The 17,187-nt window shown below is 43.4% G+C and overlaps 1 long non-coding RNA gene across 1 annotated transcript; it reads right to left on the reverse strand.

Annotated features, from left to right (window-relative positions):
• Positions 1-2,424: 2,424 nt before the first annotated feature.
• LOC129633811 (uncharacterized) lies at positions 2,425-16,724 on the reverse strand. The gene is made up of 7 exons (XR_008705312.1): positions 16,603-16,724; positions 15,904-16,193; positions 7,906-8,066; positions 5,577-5,655; positions 4,870-5,414; positions 3,827-4,311; positions 2,425-2,724 (listed from the first exon to the last, which is right to left on the reverse strand). It is a non-coding gene; the product is annotated as an uncharacterized LOC129633811 (long non-coding RNA).
• Between the last annotated feature and the right edge of the window lie 463 nt (positions 16,725-17,187).

Below are 17,187 nucleotides of genomic sequence, written 5' to 3' on the forward strand. Positions count from 1 at the left end.
ATGAGACGTGCTGAGTGGCGTATGAATGGAAAATAAACATTAAGAGATGAAGTCAGTCACTGTGCTGAATCCATTCTTCATTGACTTTTCTTTTTCTCCAAACTCTCAGGCCCCCACCTCGGATCATCGCTAACTTGTTACCACTGATCCATACAGAATCGCTGCCTGAATGACAGCTCCACGTAGCAGGACGGACACTAGGCCTGGAGTGGAGTCTTGGCTGTGCCACCCGGGGCAGGTGTCTTAACGTCTCTGAGCCTCACGCTGCTTCTGTCTGAAATGCATGCAATTATAAATCTCCTGACTGCCATTCAGGTCTCTATGAGCCCCAGAGGAGGACACAGATGGCTCACCACCCTTGCTAATGATCAGATTTTTGCAAGTGACATTCCTGTGCAAACCTCAGTCTCCTTAACAGGAAAATGTGGATGGCAATCATGGGGTTGATGAGGGTAAGCAGGAAGGAATAGATGGACACAGTCTGCAAACTAGGATGTGCTGTACATGCATAATAGATGCCTCCTGCCTCCCGGTTATTTCACAAGTTAAATAAAAGAACTAGAGTTTCACTGAAGCTGAGTAGGATCATCCAACTGGTTCTGGCCAATGAGATGTGTGTAGGAGTGACTTGTGTCATTTTGGGGCCAAGGAAGTAGAAATCCAAAGCCTGATTTTCCAGTCTTGCTTCCCTCCTGCAGCCACCAAGATGACCCCATGGTCCAGACAGAGTACTGTTGTCTCCATTAGCTCAGCTCCCTGAATGGCTGAGTAGAACAGAGCCCCTGCCAACTTGTGCTGCAAAAGTATGAACGAGGAATAACCTTTGTTTTATCAAGTCGCCGAGAATCCAGAGTTCATTTATTGCTACAGTAAAACTTACCTGGGCTTCCCAGGTGGCTCAGTGGTAAAGAATCCACCTGCTAATGCAAGAGACTCAGGTTGGATCCCTGGGTCAGGAAGATCCCCTGGAGGAGGAAATGACAACTCACTCTAGTATTCTTGCCTGGAGAATTTCATGGACAGAGGAGCCTGAAGGGCTGCAGTTCATGGGGTCACCAAAGAGTCAGACACGACTGAACACTTAGCTAACATGAGTAATATGCTATTTTTAAAATAAAATCACAACAAAAGATGCATGTGAATGTGTGTGTGCTTAGTGAAATATTTGGAAATTTATATTCCAAAGTTTAAATTATGACTTTCTCTGGGTGATGTATTTTCATCTTTGTAATTCAATCTGTACTTTTTTCCCCTGAACTTTCTGCAATAAACATGTTATTACTTTCACAATCAGAAACATTGAAGCTGTTTTCATTTTGACAAATAAAAGACACATTGATACTACCTCAGAGAGGATTATCCTGGTCATGTGAGAGTTTATGTCTGCTCACATTCAGCTATTACTAGGGGAAGGCAATAATCCTCTAAGGATGCCTTTCTCAATAAACAAGCATATCATGTTTGGGTAAGAGCATGTTTTCCTTCAGGACCAGTACTGGGAGGGTTCAGAATGGAAATGCCAGAGTGGGTGGATGTCAGCTGAGCAGACCCTTGAACATCAGTCTACAAAGAAGCACCTAGAAGGGGAGAAAGGAGTAGGGAATTGAATGAAATGATGGAGCCACGGGACTCAACATGTTGTCCTGACTTCATTCCAATGAGGTCCCAGGGGAACTTGAGTTGCTGTTGGAAAAGCCAGAAACCTGTCAGAAACTGTGAAATCAGCCACAGAAGTTATGGTTCTGTTTGTTCAACTTTGGTCACAGATTGTTATTCATCCTGTGAACAAATTTTTAAAAATCATAATTTTTCTCAGGATGAAAAGTAAAATTAATGCAGGAGATGTGGGTTCAATCCCTGGGCTGGGAAGATCCCGTTGGGAAGGGCATGGCAACCCACTCCAGTGTTCTTGCCTGGAGAATCCCATGGACAGAGGAGCCTGGGGGGCTACAGTCCACAGGGTCGCAAGGAATCAGACACAACTGAAGTGACTTAACACGCACACACGCAAAGCATATATATATGGAATCTAGAAAAATGGTACTGATGGACCTATTTGCAGGGTAGTAATAGAGATGCAGAAGTAGGGAGTGGACTTGTGGACACAACAAGGGAAGGAGAGGGTGGAACAAATTGCGAGAGTAGCACTGAGACATATACACTACCATATGTAAAAGCAGCTAGCTAGGGGGAAGCTGTGTAGCACATGGAGCTCAGCTCGGTGCTCTGTGACGATCCAGAGGGGTGGGAGAGGGGCTCAAGAGGGAGACGACATATGTATACTTACAGCTGGTTTACGTTGCTGTACGGCAGAAACCAACACAACACTGTAAAGCAATTATCCACCAATTAAAAATAAAAGCAAATTTAAAAAAAGAATGAAACTGATACATCAATAAATGTTTTACTCTTTTCATTGTTGGGGGGGAAGTAAAAGCACAGACTTTGATGTCATTTTGTGATCGGGCTACACTTCCTCACAGGCTCTGGGCTCCCCCTGCTCGTTCCGTATCCTCCATGACTGCTGACATCGCACAGCTCGTCAAGGGCAAGGAGGGAAGAAGTGAGGAAGCAGAGTCCCGGTAGAACAAGGGCCCAGGAGGTGTTCTGAGGCACGAAGATAGTCTGAGAGACGAGGCAGTGTTTTCCGATGACCCTTCCCCATGGACTGGGGTGGGGGGGTGTTCAGATTTCTGGAATCTTTAGCATCTCCCCAAATGTACACTGTGGGTATAAGCAATCCAATAAATATCTAAGAGACTTTGTAGGAGGAAGGGCTGGAGTGATAGGAACTCACTGATCACGTCTCACCTCCAAATCCAAGCCCCCTACTCATCTGCAGTCTTTTCCAGCTTGCAGAGGGTGCCCCGATTCCATGGCTCACGACTCACATCTCTCTGACCTTTGCTTCATCCTCACATCTTCAGACTCCCCTTCTTCTCTGATTCACTTACAAGGGCCCTCCCCAGGGAATCCAGGTTAATCTCTGCATCTCTGGATTCATTTCCCTAATCACATATGCAGTCTTCTGTGTGACACAAGAAAATGTGTTCACAGGTTCCGGGAATGGGGATGTGGACAACGTTGGGGTTCATTACTCTGTCTCCCACAGGGGCCAGGAGAGAGGCTTCTGCACACCAATCCCTGTGACCTTTGGAAGTAGGGGTAGTTCACCTGTTGAGTGTCCTTGTGATGACGCCACTGTGTGAGGTGCAGTCACATCACCCGGGTGTCATCTTGGGCTTTAGCAAAGGTGACAGAGAGGTGGAATGTGGAGAGTAGGCTCAGGATGGAGCATAGAAACAAGGATGGTGAGAGGGCATCATCCCAAGGTAAGAAGTTTCCATGACCCATTGTGCTGGGAAAGTCCATCTTTAGCCCTGAACCCTAGGGCAGTCAAAAAGTGAAAATGTGTGTTGCTCAGTCAAGCCCGACTCTTTGTGACCCCATGGACCGTAGCCCAGCAGGCTCCTCTGTCCATGGGATTTCCCAGGCAAGAATACTGGAGCGGGTAGCCGTGCCCTCCTCCAGGGAATCTTCCCGATCCAGGGATCAAACTTGGGTCTCACTCATTGCAGGTGGATTCTTTACCATCTGAGCCACCAGGGAAACCTAAGCGGAGTCAAGGTAAGTAGCAAATGGAAGGAAGGAGACAGGAGGAACGGCTAGAGCAGGTATAGGTGGAGGCAATGCTTAGAAGAACCTCACTAGCATCCTAGTTCTGTCCTAGGAATATTGTTATGGCCAGAGTCCTCCCTGCACCCCTTGCCCCGGATGTCATCTCATAGAGAACCCACCGGGACAGGAGCCAGTTGGCAATACTTACCCACTGAGGTTTTATTATTGGTGACTTAGCAGCCAGGGCTTCTGTTCTAGAACACCTGCCAAGTTGGCCAGCAAGAGAGGTTTTGTGCACATGCTGGGCCAGAAAAAGCAGCCTCTGTGTGCTCACGTGGCTTGTGTCTGACAGGTTTAAGAAGCAGCAGAAGTTAATTATCTGAACCTTAATTTCCCAAGTGGAGTCATAAAGGCACAGAGACAGGAGTTAGCAGCTCCCGTGCAACCTCTGGAGAGAGAAGTCTGTGTTGTCCCCGCACCAGGCACGTCCTGGCCTCCATCTTCCACGTCCCACCGCCATTTCATCCACATCAAGCCTTCCAGGCCCCTGGCTGAGAGGGCATGAAACAGATGCAGGCGCAAAAATATGTACCATGACAAAGGTGTCACCTTCTGTCCTGGCACATCTCTGACTTCCTGGAAGACAGGGGTTCCCAGCCTCTGGGACCTGATGCCTGATGATCTGAGGTGGAGCTGATGTAATAAAAATAGTAATAAAGTGCACAATAAGTGTAATGGGCTTAAATCATCCTGAAACCATCCCCCGACCCCCAATCCATGGAAAAATTGTCTTCCACGGAACTGGTCCCTGGTGCCAAAAAGGTTGGGGAAAACTGCTCTAAGACATGTTTTCTTTTTTCCTTCATAAGAGGCTCTCCAAATACTTCTGTCATCTTTGAAAGTGAAAGTGATAGTCACTCAGTTGTGTCCAACTCTATGCAACCCAGTGGACTGTATAGCCCACCAGGCTCCTCTGTTCATGGAATTCTCCAGGCAAGAGTACTGGAGTGGGTTACCATTCCCTTCTCCAGGGGGTCTTCCTGACTCAGGGATTGAACCCAGGTCTCCTGCACTGGAGGAGGACTCCGTACCATCTGAGCCACCTGGGAAGCCCATAGCTCTAGGAAAGTGCATGTTAATATTGATGGCTCTACGATAGATATTTTTGAAAAAAAATCTCTCCCCCAAAAGAAGCCAAATTGCTTCATTTAAGATGATTTTCCATATTTCCTCCAAGTTTCCATAACTCACTTCCATGCGTCTTGAGAAGAAAATTGTTTTCCAGGATGAAGTCTCAACAAGCACCTCCCCTCTGAAACAGCTCCTGAGGCTGTCAGTGTGGCGACTCCGTGAGGATTCTTGTTTTTTTTTTTTTACGAAGATTAATGTCACTGGAAGAGATAGAGCTCACTCCTCCGGGGACCACTTCTACACAGTGCTGCCTGCTTCCTCTCCTTCCCAGGGAAGACAAATGATGAACTGCAAAGAACATCTCCTCTTTTGCCACTGGCGCGGGGGTGGGGGGTGGGGGGCTAGTTCTGAAAGTCAGCCTAAATGGATTATTTTCCAATTTAACTGGTGTGGTTTGGTATGTTTGTTTTTCCGCTGTTTCCCAGGCGCCTTGCCGGAGATTTTCTTCCCCAGCGTGTTTTGTTTTATATGAACTTTTGTCAGTAAGTGGTGAAGACTGTCAGAGATCAGGATAGGGAATAAACGGGCTGGCCGGGGACCATGGGGGTAGTAAGCTGGGGCTGCAGAAGCTGGCTTATGCTGCCCTGAAGATATGAAAGGTGAACCTGCAAATCAAAAGGAAATAGCATCCTAAGTAGAATCAAAACCTCACGTGATTAGACGTGAACTCATTAGAGACTTCCCTGGTGGTGCTCTTAAGGTTAGAGACTTTGCTTTCTAATCAGGGAACCAAGATCTCACATACCTCAAAGCAACTAAACCCTTACCGCTACTATTGGGCCCACGTGCAGCAACTGAAGAGACTTTGCCCTGCAGCGCAAGATCCCACATGATGCAGCTGAAGACCTGACACGGCCAAACAAATAAATTAATTAAATAAATAATATTTTTAAAAGAAGGTACTTTTACATTGCATTACAGACAGAATCTTCGGCCCCCAAAATCTAATAAAATAAACAAAAACTTTAAAAAAGAGAAGTTAAATAGTTAAACACCACCAAGATGTAATAATAAGATTCTTTACAATTCGTGAGTCTATTGAGCTTGAACCTAATCTGTAAGTTACCATGTGCACCCAAGAAAAGTATGAAAAATAACCTTCTTTCCATCAAAATAGAACAGAAAGAGACTAGGCAGCTGAGGAATGTACACATGGCGTAGTAGGAACAGAAAACTGCAGGTGTGTGTACCTACTCAGTAGTATAGCCAAATTGTGTAGGATGCCTGCCCTAACCCGGGTACTGTGGTGAGCCCTGGAAGTGCAGCAGAAAACAAAACTGACCACATGTTCGTGGAAATTAAACAATATACACTTGAACAGCCAGTGGGTCAAAGAAAAAAATTTTAAATATCTTGAAAGAAACAAAAATGGAAACACAATATATCAAAACTTAACGGATGCCGCAAAAGCAGTTCTAACAGGGAAGTTGAAAGTGATGAAGGCCTACATTTAGAAAGAAAAAACTTCACCCATACACAACCTAACTATTCCTCAAGGAACCATAAAAAGAACAAACTAATCCCAAAATAAGTAGAAAGAAGGAAATAACAAATATAAGAGCAGAAATAAATTAAATAGAGACCAGAATAACAAGAGAAAAAATCAACAAAACTATAAGAGCTGTTTTTTTAAAAAGACAAACAAAATTAATAAACCCTTTAGGTAGAACAACTGAGGGAAAAAAGAGAGAACACTCAGACACATAAAATCAGAAATGAAAGAGGCAACATTATAACTGATATAACAGAAATTCAAAGAAGAGACTATTATGAAAAATTATATACCAACGAATTGGATATTCTAGAAAAATGGATACATTCTTAGAAACGTACAACCTACCAAGACTGAATCATGAAAAAATAGAAAATTGAAATGGATCAATAAAGACTGAAAAGATAGAGACAGTAATCAAAAACTTCCCAACAAAGAAAATTTCGGAACCAGATGGCTTCATTGGTGAATTGGACCACACATTTAAATACCAATCCTTCTCAAACTCTTCCACAATATTGAGGAGGAGGATCTACTTTCAAACTCATTTTATGAGGCCAGAATTACCCTGATACCAAAGTCAGATAAGGATATTACCAAAAAAAAGTACAGTTCGGTATCTCTGGTGAATATAAATGCAAAAATTCTCAACAAAATGAGAACAAACGAAATGTGTTAAATGACATTAAAATGATAATACACCATGTTCAAGAGGGATTTATCCTTGGGATACAAGGATAGTTCAACATACATGAATCAATAAATGGGATAGGCCACATTAATAAAATGAAAGACAAAAGATCATGTTATCACCTAAATAGGTGCAGAAAAAGCATTTGCTAAAATTCTTCATCTTTTCACAATGAAAACTCTCAACAAATGAGTATAGAAGGAACAGGCGTTAGCATCATAAAGGGAATACATGACAAACCCAGTGTCATAATGATTACTTTTGGAAGGTGGGATTGAAAATGTCTTTTTATTTTATTGTTTATGCTATTATCTATTTCCCAGTTTTCCTTCTTTCTAACTCTACTATTTAAGAATCAAAAAAGAAACAAATGTTATTTCAGAAAGCATTGGCCTGAACCACCCAAGTTCCAAGTATGAACTTGATTTGCACCACCTTGCTTTGAACAAGAGCAGCTGAAAAATTCTAGCAGATTCAGGAGTAATAGATTTAGGAGAGTGTTCCGTTTTGAGGGAGGAATTGGAGTGAGTGAGAAAGGTGCCCCATTTGGTATGTTTGCCGTATGCCAGGCACCAATCAGTCTCTGGTTGGTGGCCATGAAGGGTTTTGCAGAGAAATTATTAAATGAGTCCCCGTGGACTGTAGCCTACCAGGCTCCTCCACCCATGGGATTTTCCAGGCAAGAGTATTGCAGTGGGTTGCCATTTCCTTCTCCAGGGGATCTTCCTGATCCAGGAATCGAACTCAGGTCTCCTGCGCTGCAGGCAGATGCTTTACTTTCTGAGCCACCATATTTGTCCCATTAAATAAGACAGGAATTTGTAAAGAAAAGGATTTGAGAAATGAGGAGGAATGTGTGTGTGCTATGCTCAGTCATGTCTGACTCTCTGTGAACCCATGGACTGTAGCCCACCTGGCTCCTCTGCCCATGGGATTTCCCAGGCAAGAATACTGGAGCAGGGTATCATTTCCTCCTCCAGAGAATCTTTCCAACACAGGGATCGAACTTGCATCTCTTGTGTCTCTTCACACTGGCAGGCAGATTCTTGATCACTAGTGCCACCTGGGAAGCCCCTGAGGAGGAAAAATGGACACTAGTAAAAATGCCTCCTAAATCTGCCATGAAAACGGTTCAATGTCAAGGTCAGAAGAAGTATGTGAAACATTCAGGGCTGAGGACCACATCCTAGGACAAGAGGAGTGAACTTCATCAGACACAGGGATTCTTCATCACTAAGAACAGTTTTGAGCCCCTTGCAAAGAGGATTTTTTTGTTGCTGTTCATGGGGTGGAGAATAGAATACTCTGGTTGTATTGAACATTTAGAAAGTTCATCTTACTTTAATTGTTAATTACCTCAAGGCATGCATCTCAAAACCTCCAATAATAATACAAACAAAACTCATGGTTTTCATTCAAGGTGAGGGGTAAACAAAGAAAAGATAAATATTTGAGCACTTCATAAGAAGAAATTTGCAAAAAAATGAAGGAAATTAAAGGAAAGGAAAAGGAATGGAGGAAGGAAGGAAGAAAAGAAGAAAAAAGGAGGGGTAGATATGGAAATGAGAAGAAAAATCATGCTTTATTTTTTTTTTTAGATTTATTTTTTATCTGGACCATTTTTTAAAGTCATTATTGAATTTGTTACAATATTACTTTCATTTTATGCTTTGTTTTTTTTTTTTGGCCACAAGGCATGTAGAAATGTTAGCTCCTCGACCAGGGACCAAACCCAAAACCCCTGCATTGAAAGGTGAAGTCTTAACCATTGGACTGCTAGGGAAGTTACCAATCAACCTTTTAAAAAGCCATTGGAGAATGCAGAAAGCAATGTGTTTAGAGTCAGTGAATGGGCTATGGCCTTAGCCTTGGTCCTTGTGTGACCTTAACCCATCTGGAGCCCCATTTCCTCTTCTCCTACAAAACAGATAGGGTGGCAGGTGGGCTTTACAGGTTGTGGGGGAAGGTTTTAGAATAAATTGGCAGAGTAACACTGACATATATACACTAGCATATGTAAAATAGATAGCTAGTGGGAAGTTCAGAGAGGGCAATGGCAACCCACTCCAGTACTCTTGCCCGGAAAATCCCATGGATGGAGGAGCCTGGTGGGTTGCAGTCCATGGGGTCGCTAAGAGTCGGACACAACTGAGTGACTTCACTTTCACTTTTCACTTTCATGCATTGGAGAAGGAAATGGCAACCGACTCCAGTGTTCTTGCTTGGAGAATCCCAGGGACCGGGGAGCCTGGTGGGCTGCCGTCTATGGGGTCACACAGAGTCGGACACGACTGAAGCGACTGAGCAGCAGCAGCAGCAGGGAAGTTACTATATAACACAGGGAGCTCAGCTCAGTGCTCTGTGATGACCTGGGGGGGTGGGTAAGATGTGGGGGTGAGATGGAGGCTCAAAAAGGAGGGGATATATGTATACTTATGGCCGATTCATGTTGTTGTATAGAAGAAACTAACACATTGTAAAGCAATTATCCAATGTAAAAAGTAATAAAATAAAAAATATTTAAAAAATAGAATACATTGCAACAGGATTTAACCAGTAATGATCACCCGTTATTTCTGTCCCACGGCAAGCAGTGCCATTTCATACACATGCTTTCATTTGAACAAGGGCGGACTTGGTGGAAAAAATTATACCATAATCTTCATCTCATAACCGTCTTTGGGTGGTGTCACATCCAGAGAAAAATAGAATTTTAAGTTTAGGGAGTGATCATACATGCCAAACACTGCCGAGAGGGCTGGAAATTGTGGCTTTAGTGACAACAATGACATTGATGACTCTGGCAGTCATTGCTTTAGCCGGTGGCTGGAGCAGAAGATGCCTTTAAGTGGACTCAGAAATTAGAGGGATATTTGGAAATGAAAAAGTGAAGACGGGGGCGGGGATTCACACTTGGAAGCAGGTAAAATTTATGAAGCACAACTCTGTGTGTTGGCGTGGAAGAAACAAGGTCATCTGGAGGTGACTGCAGCTTCCTTTATTTGTCTTCAGGTACGAGAGACTTGCACACCATTGTGGACCACAGAGATGACAGTAGACAGGAAGAAACTAAAGGTCAGAAACATGGGACAGCATGGAGTTCCTGGAAATAGAGAAGCAGCGGGGATAAAAGTCAGGGATGGAAGGGGAAGTATCAGTCATAGCTGAGCAAGAAAGGAAGAGTGAATATAAAGGAGAAAAGAAGACAGGAGGTGGTGGGTTGAAGTGGGATCCTGCCAATGGCCTCCCAAGTGGAAGATGAAGCCATCGGCTGAGAGTGCACACACAAGGAGGAAATTTAGAGCTGGGAGGGGAGGGCCTGTAGTAGCTTTTGATGGCGATGGGAGCAAGGAGGTGACCAGGTTTGCATAAATGTCTTACAAATGTCTTACAAAGATATCTGCAGTTTTCAGTGATTTTTCTCCACTGCTGCTTGGCTACTCCTGTGTAGGGTCAGAAAGTGGATGATTAAAATAATTCAAGACTGAGCAAGATAGGATGATAACTAATGAGAACCTGCTGTATAGCTCAGGAACTCCTCATAATGCTTTGTGGTGATCTAAATGGGAAGGGAATTCAAAAAGGGGGCTTGGGGGAGGGATATATATATAAACATATAGCTGATTCACTTCACTGGACTGTGCTCAGTCGTGTCCGACTCTTGGCAACCCCATGCTCTGGCCCACCAGGCTTCTCTCTCCATGGAATTTCCCATGCAAGACTATTGGAGTGAGTTGCCATTTCCTTCTCCAAGGGATCTTCCTGACCCAGGGATTGAACCCACATCTCCTGTGGCTCCTGCATTGTGGGCTGATTCTTTACCTGCTGAACCATTGGGGAAGCCTGTAAAGGAACTTTAGCCTAATTTTTATAAAGACTGAATAAGACAGGATGGATTTTGTAGAAGGACATAGGACAGTGAGGGTTTGGGCGATGATGTTTTCTCAGGTTCAGGCTGGATGAGGCTGGATGAGGCCAGGAGGGATGTGATAACTGGGGGAGGTGAGGAGAAGTGGACAAAGGATGCTAATCCTTCTAGAGTGGGAGCTGCTCTTCCATCCTGAGTGTGAATCCAAGCTTTGGTTAAGGCCAAGGGTGAAGTAAGCATTTGGCAAGGGAGCTGAAATTTTATGAGCATGTATCTTCACAATGGCTGGAGTTCTAGAGGAGACGATGAATAGGATTGGAAGGCTCCGTAGTGAAAAGCCAAGGAAAGAAGCATGGTGAAGCGGGAGAAAGAGGAGGGAAAAGATGAGCTGAGAGGCCCACATGTTGAATGGTGCCAGGAAAGCATGGAATTAGCAAGCCTCCTGGTATGAAAAGACTAATGATTCAAATTGCATTTGGGAAGGAACTGAGCTGTTGTGAATCACTGTTCAGGTGCCCAAAAAGTATTTATTAAGCTGAATTTTCCCATCTGGGCTTTTAGAATATCCTCTTACCTAGTTAAAAAAAGAATCTCGGGGCTTTCTTGGTAGCTCAGTGGTAAAGAATCCGCCTGCCAGTACAGGAGACTCGGGTTTAATCCCTGGGTCAGGAAGATCCCCTGGAGGAGGGCATAGCTACCCACTCCAGTATTCTTGCTTGGAGAATTCCATAGAGAGAGGAGCCTGGCAGGCTACAGTCCATGCAGTCGCAGAGAGTCGGACACAGCTGAGGGACTAACACTTTCACTTTTCTTTCACATGTTTCGGGGAGACAGAGATATCAACCACCCAGATCTCTCAACCCAAGGCACATTATGACGTTTAACTATTTTGAAGGAAAAACTCTAAAGTGAGCCACTAAATGCTATGAACAACTAAAATGCATTTTAATGAGCAACAGAAAGCTTATAATATCCCACGGCTCTAGCCAGCAATATGTCCCTTTCCTTGCCAGTAATATTTTCAATGGGGAAAGTATCTACAAGTATTTCTCGCTGCCTTTAGTGTTATTAAAAGTACCAGTGTAACCTAGCAACCGCCAGGATACAGATATTAAACAGGCACATTATAATATATTTCAGTACTTTGCCATCCATTCAGTGTACATGTCTACATTCTAATAATTACCCATTTCTTATTTATAAAAATAATTTTATGTCATTTTTACCACTGTCTTTTTAAGTACCCCTTCCTTTTACTTTCCTCTCTGCTCAGTGTTTTGACTGATCTATTCAGAGGGTAAGGTGAGGGGAAGAAAAATCAGTTAAAGAAAAAAGAAGTAAAAAACAGAGTGTCCTGATGGGCAGGGCAGGTGGCATGAAAGTATTGTTGGACCAGGTCTAATGATATGAGTTGGACTTCCTCATTTTAAACCTGGACAGGCTGCTTTAGCAGCAATAAAAGGGTGCTATTTTGGTAGAAAATCCACTGGATCATTTCACAAAGAGTCACATAGGCCCTGGTGATAAATATCTTTATTGTTGTTTTCTTTGTAGTTTAGTCACTAAGAAGTGTCCAAATGTTTTGCAACCCCATGGATTGTAGAATGGCCAGATCCTCTGTCCATTGGATTTCCCAGGCAAGAATACTGGATTGAGTTGCCATTTCCTTCTCCAGGGGATCTTCCTGATCCAGGGATAGAACCCACGTCTCCTGCATTGGCAGGTGGATTTTTTAATCACTGAGCCACCAGAGAAGCTGATAAATGTCTTAGATTAATGTATATTTCAGTCTGGGGATCTTCCATTTGACTGAACCGTAAGGCAATGAGCAATAGAATCCTAGAGCTGAGGATTAAAAAAGTCTTGAAAGTTGTCTCTGCCACACTCCCACATGTCTTTGACAAGCACCCACCCATCCTGATGCAATACTTTGGAAACACAGATCTCACTGGCAGGGTTTGATACCACTTAAAAAAAAAAGACTGGGATCTAGACTAAAGGTAGATGAGGAGCATCTGAAGTCCTTTATTTTTTGTGAAGCTTGGCTATGAATGGAAGCAAGGGCACTGGGCATTCATTCAAGGCATAGAGGAAATCAAACCAGATCCTTCTAACTTCCCACTCCCTGTAGCTGATATCTGTGGACTTCTGACATGAACAGCCAATTCATTGGAAAAGACCCTGATGCTGGGAAAGATTGAGGGCAGGAGGAGAAAGGGGCGACAGAGGATGAGATGAATGGATGGCATCATGGACTCAGTGGACATGAATCTGAGCAAGCTCCAGAAGATAGTGAAGGACAGTGAGGCCTGTGCTGCAGTTCATGGGGTTGCAAAGAGTCGGACAAGCCTTAGCAACTGAACAACAGCAACAATGGTAAATGAAGATGGAAAGGCTGATGGTCTTAGGGAAATGTGCAAAAGAGGGTGCAAAGCCTGGAGGCTGCAAAGCTGGAGAGAATGTAGTCAGTGAAGTTCACATAGGTCAAAAAGATTAAGAAAATCTCCTCCTAGGGATTAAAATGCTAGGAAAGCAACGTGTTAGAACTAACCAATGAATTCAGCAAATTGGCAGGATACAAAATCAATATAAAAAATCTGGTGCATCCTTATACACTAATAAACTATCAGAAAGAGAAATTAAGAAAATAACCCTGTTTACAATTATATAAAAAATAACAAAATACCTAGGAATAAATTTAACCAAAGAGGTGAAAGACCTGTACACTGAAAACTATAAAAAGATTCCTGAAAGAAATTGAAGAAGACACAAATAGATATTCCAAGCTCATGGATTGGAAGAAGTAATATTGTTAAAATGTCCATACTATTCAGAGCAATCTGAAAACTCAATGCAATCCCTGTCAAAATGCCAATGGCATTTTTCACAGAAATAGAACAAACAATCCTAAAATTTGTATGTGAAGTCTCTCAGTCATGTCTGACTCTTTGCGACCCCATGGGCTGTAGCCCACCAGGCTCCTCGGTCCATGAGATTTTCCAGGCAAGAATAATGGAGTGGGTTGCCATTTCCTTCTCCAGGAGATCTTCCCCACCCAGGGACTGAACCCGGGTCTCCCGCATTGTAGACAGACGTTTTACCATTGAGCCACCAGGGAACTCAAAAAGTGAAAGTCACTCAGTCCTGTCTGTCTAGCCCATGGAATTCTCCAGGCCAGAATACTGGAGTGGGTAGCCTTTCCCTTCTCCAGGGGATTTTCCCAAACCAGGGATCAAACTCAGTCTCCTGCTTTGCAGGAGGATTCTTTACCAGCTGAGCCACAAGGGAAGCCAAATTTTGTATAGAACCATGAAAATACTCCAAATACACAAAGAGATTTTTGAGGAAAAAAAAAACTGGAGCCATCACAATTTCTGATTTCAAGCGATATTACAAAATAATGGTAATCAAAACATCAAAACAGTATGGTACTGATATAAAAAGAAAAGATCAATAGAACAGAATAGCAGCCCCAGAAATAAAATCACACTTATTTTAAAAAGGAAAGGGACATAAAATAATTGGAGATGGAGGTATATTTCTAAAAATGTTTTTTCAATTTAAAACTTTGATTAAACTATTCCTCTCTGCCAAGCACTGTCCTAGGCACTAGTGTCAAAACACAATTCCTTGTGTCTAGCAGCAAAAAAGAAGTCCAGAAATGGAAAATCACAGTTTCCATAAATAAATAAAGATAAACAGACCAATGAAAGCAAGAGACCAAGAGGATGGAGATGCTTCATTCTTGCCTTGGGATGATTCCAAAGAAAAGTGGCATTTAATCGTGATAAGAAGGAAAGATGGTTGAAGTTACTATAAGTAGGTAGTGGTGGTTCTGCTTTAGTCACCAACTCATGTCCAACTCTTATGACCTCACAGACTATAGCCCGCCAGGCTCCTCTGTGCATGGAATTTTCCAGGCAAGAATATGGAGTGTGTTGCCATTTCCTTCTCCAGGGAATCTTCCCGACCCAGGGATCAAACCTGGGTCTCCTGCATTGCAGGCAGATTCTTTACCCACTGAGCCACCAGGGAAGCCCAAGTAGGTAGTAAGTATTTTCTAACCCACATTTTTTTCTTCATTTGTAATTAAGAAGGATAAAACTATGGGACCACATGTAAAGTTAAATAAGAACTGAGAGAATGAGAGGGTGAGTACAGTAATCAGGAAATTTGCTTATTCTTTTTGACTTACATGAACTTTATTGACTACATTTCCTCCAACTTTTCAGCCTCCAGGCTTTGCACCCTGTTTTGCATATTTCCCTAAGACCATCTTCTGTATCAGAATAGAGTACCTTGCCCCATTCTAGAAACCTTATTTTAAGGGCATATACTGATAATGATAGATGCCAGAAGAAGGTGAGTAGATGGCAGAGAGTATCTGAGGGCATGTCATACAAGGAATATCTCAAAAGGTGTTGGTGCATTCAGGCTGAAGCAAAGGGGATGGAGGTAGTCCTTGATCATGGCTGAGTACAGATAGAGACCCATCCCACAAACGGTTGGAAAAGACCCTGATGCTGGGAAATATTGAAGGCAATAGGAGAAGGGGGTGGCAGAGGATGAGATGGTTGGATAGCATCACTGACTCAATGGACATGAGTTTGAGCAAACTCCAGGAGACAGTGGACAGAGGAGCCTGGCATGTTGCAGTCCATGGAGTTGCAGAGTCAGACACAACTTAGCAACTGAACAACAACAGATAGGAACCCTTTCTACAAACCATCCAGTGATATATTAGTGGGAAAATGGCAGCATCAGTTTCCTACATCCACTTTTCTTGCTTCCCGTCCCCTTGCATCATGTTTGGAAGAACAAATGGGACTGTTTCCTGAAAAAAAAAAAAAAAAGGGCTGCCTGCCAAGCTTAGCACCATCTGTCATATGTCCCATGATCAATCCCACTCTGCTGAGGGCATTGCCTCACGTCCTGGTTAGTAAATGTTGTCTGAATCACTAGGATAAATGGGATGGGAGAGTCAGAGGGAGATAGGACCAAGCGGGTATTCCCCAGGGATAAAGATGGGGTAGAAATTCATACCAGACACAACGGAAGTCATCATCGTCCGGGGGAGTGGTGTATAGAAAGATTTCACATCTGCTGAAGTAAAACAAAGGTCCATCAACAGAGAAAGAAAGGGACTTCCCTGGTGGTCCAGCGGTTAAGAATCCACCTTGCAATGCAGGGGACACAGGTTCAATCCTTGGTCAGGGAACTAAGATCCCACATACTGCAAAGAAACTAAGCATGCTCGCAGCAACTACTGATTCCACGTGCTCTGAAGCCTGCACACTCTGGAGCCCAGGCACCACAACTAGAGAGCGGGTGTGCTGTAAAAAAAACAAACAAAGAAATAAATATTTTAAAAAATAAAACAGAGAAAGTTAGTGATGAGGCAGAATCAGGGCTCTCGAGCGTGACAGTAACAGTATCGGGATGGATGAAAGTTGGCACAGACAGAATTCAGGAAGATGGTGGAATCATAGTCGCAAACGCCTGAGGCTGTGTTCAGCTTCTCTTCTTAAACCTGCAATGCCTCAGCTTTTGTAAAAGAGCCAGAGGCAGGACAAATAGTGTCCACTTGAGAAACCAGGCATCCTTCTCCATGACGGTCCCATTACCCCCACCCCCCACCCCCCCCACCTCCCCCCACACACCCTCAGCTTCTCCCAACAATATCTTACAGAAATGACACAGACAATATGTGTGAATATGAGCCCTCCTGCCACACTTTCTTACTATTGTGGCTGTCACCAGTAGTTGCAGACAGATGAGGGGAGCGAACGCAGCAAGAGTTTTTACAAACAGTTGAGGGAGCAGGGTCCTCTGAAGTGCTTAATTGCCTTGCTGCTCACACGTCTGGTTAGCAAGGGAGCGCTTTTTAATCCTTTCTTATTGGGAGCGCCACCTAGTGACCCTGCTGGGTAAAAATCCTCCTTGGCTGTCAGGCATCATCTGGTCACCTGAGGAGTCCAGTTGGTGGTTAAAAGCTGGTGCTGGTGACTGCTGACCTCACACAGACAGCTCAGCTTCACTTTTTCATTTCTATTTTTATCAGTGCAAGAGAAAAAATAGCATCATTGATGTTTTATAATTGGAAACATGACCTATATATTCTTGGCCGCCCCAATCTTTCCTAGAAGCGGAGGGGGGGTAGGGGGAATAAAATTCAATTTCAGAAACAAAGCTTTCTTAATCTGTGTACTGTGCATTAATGCCTCCAGGTTAATTAAGGACAATGAAATGTGGTTGACTGAAAATAATGTGCAAACGAGACAGGGAACTTAGATTCCAGAAGCACAAAGCTTCCAAGAGGAAATTGAA

The sequence above is a fragment of the Bubalus kerabau genome, chromosome 19 (genome assembly GCF_029407905.1).
Source record: "Bubalus kerabau isolate K-KA32 ecotype Philippines breed swamp buffalo chromosome 19, PCC_UOA_SB_1v2, whole genome shotgun sequence".
In the NCBI taxonomy this organism is placed as follows: Eukaryota; Metazoa; Chordata; class Mammalia; order Artiodactyla; family Bovidae; genus Bubalus; species Bubalus kerabau.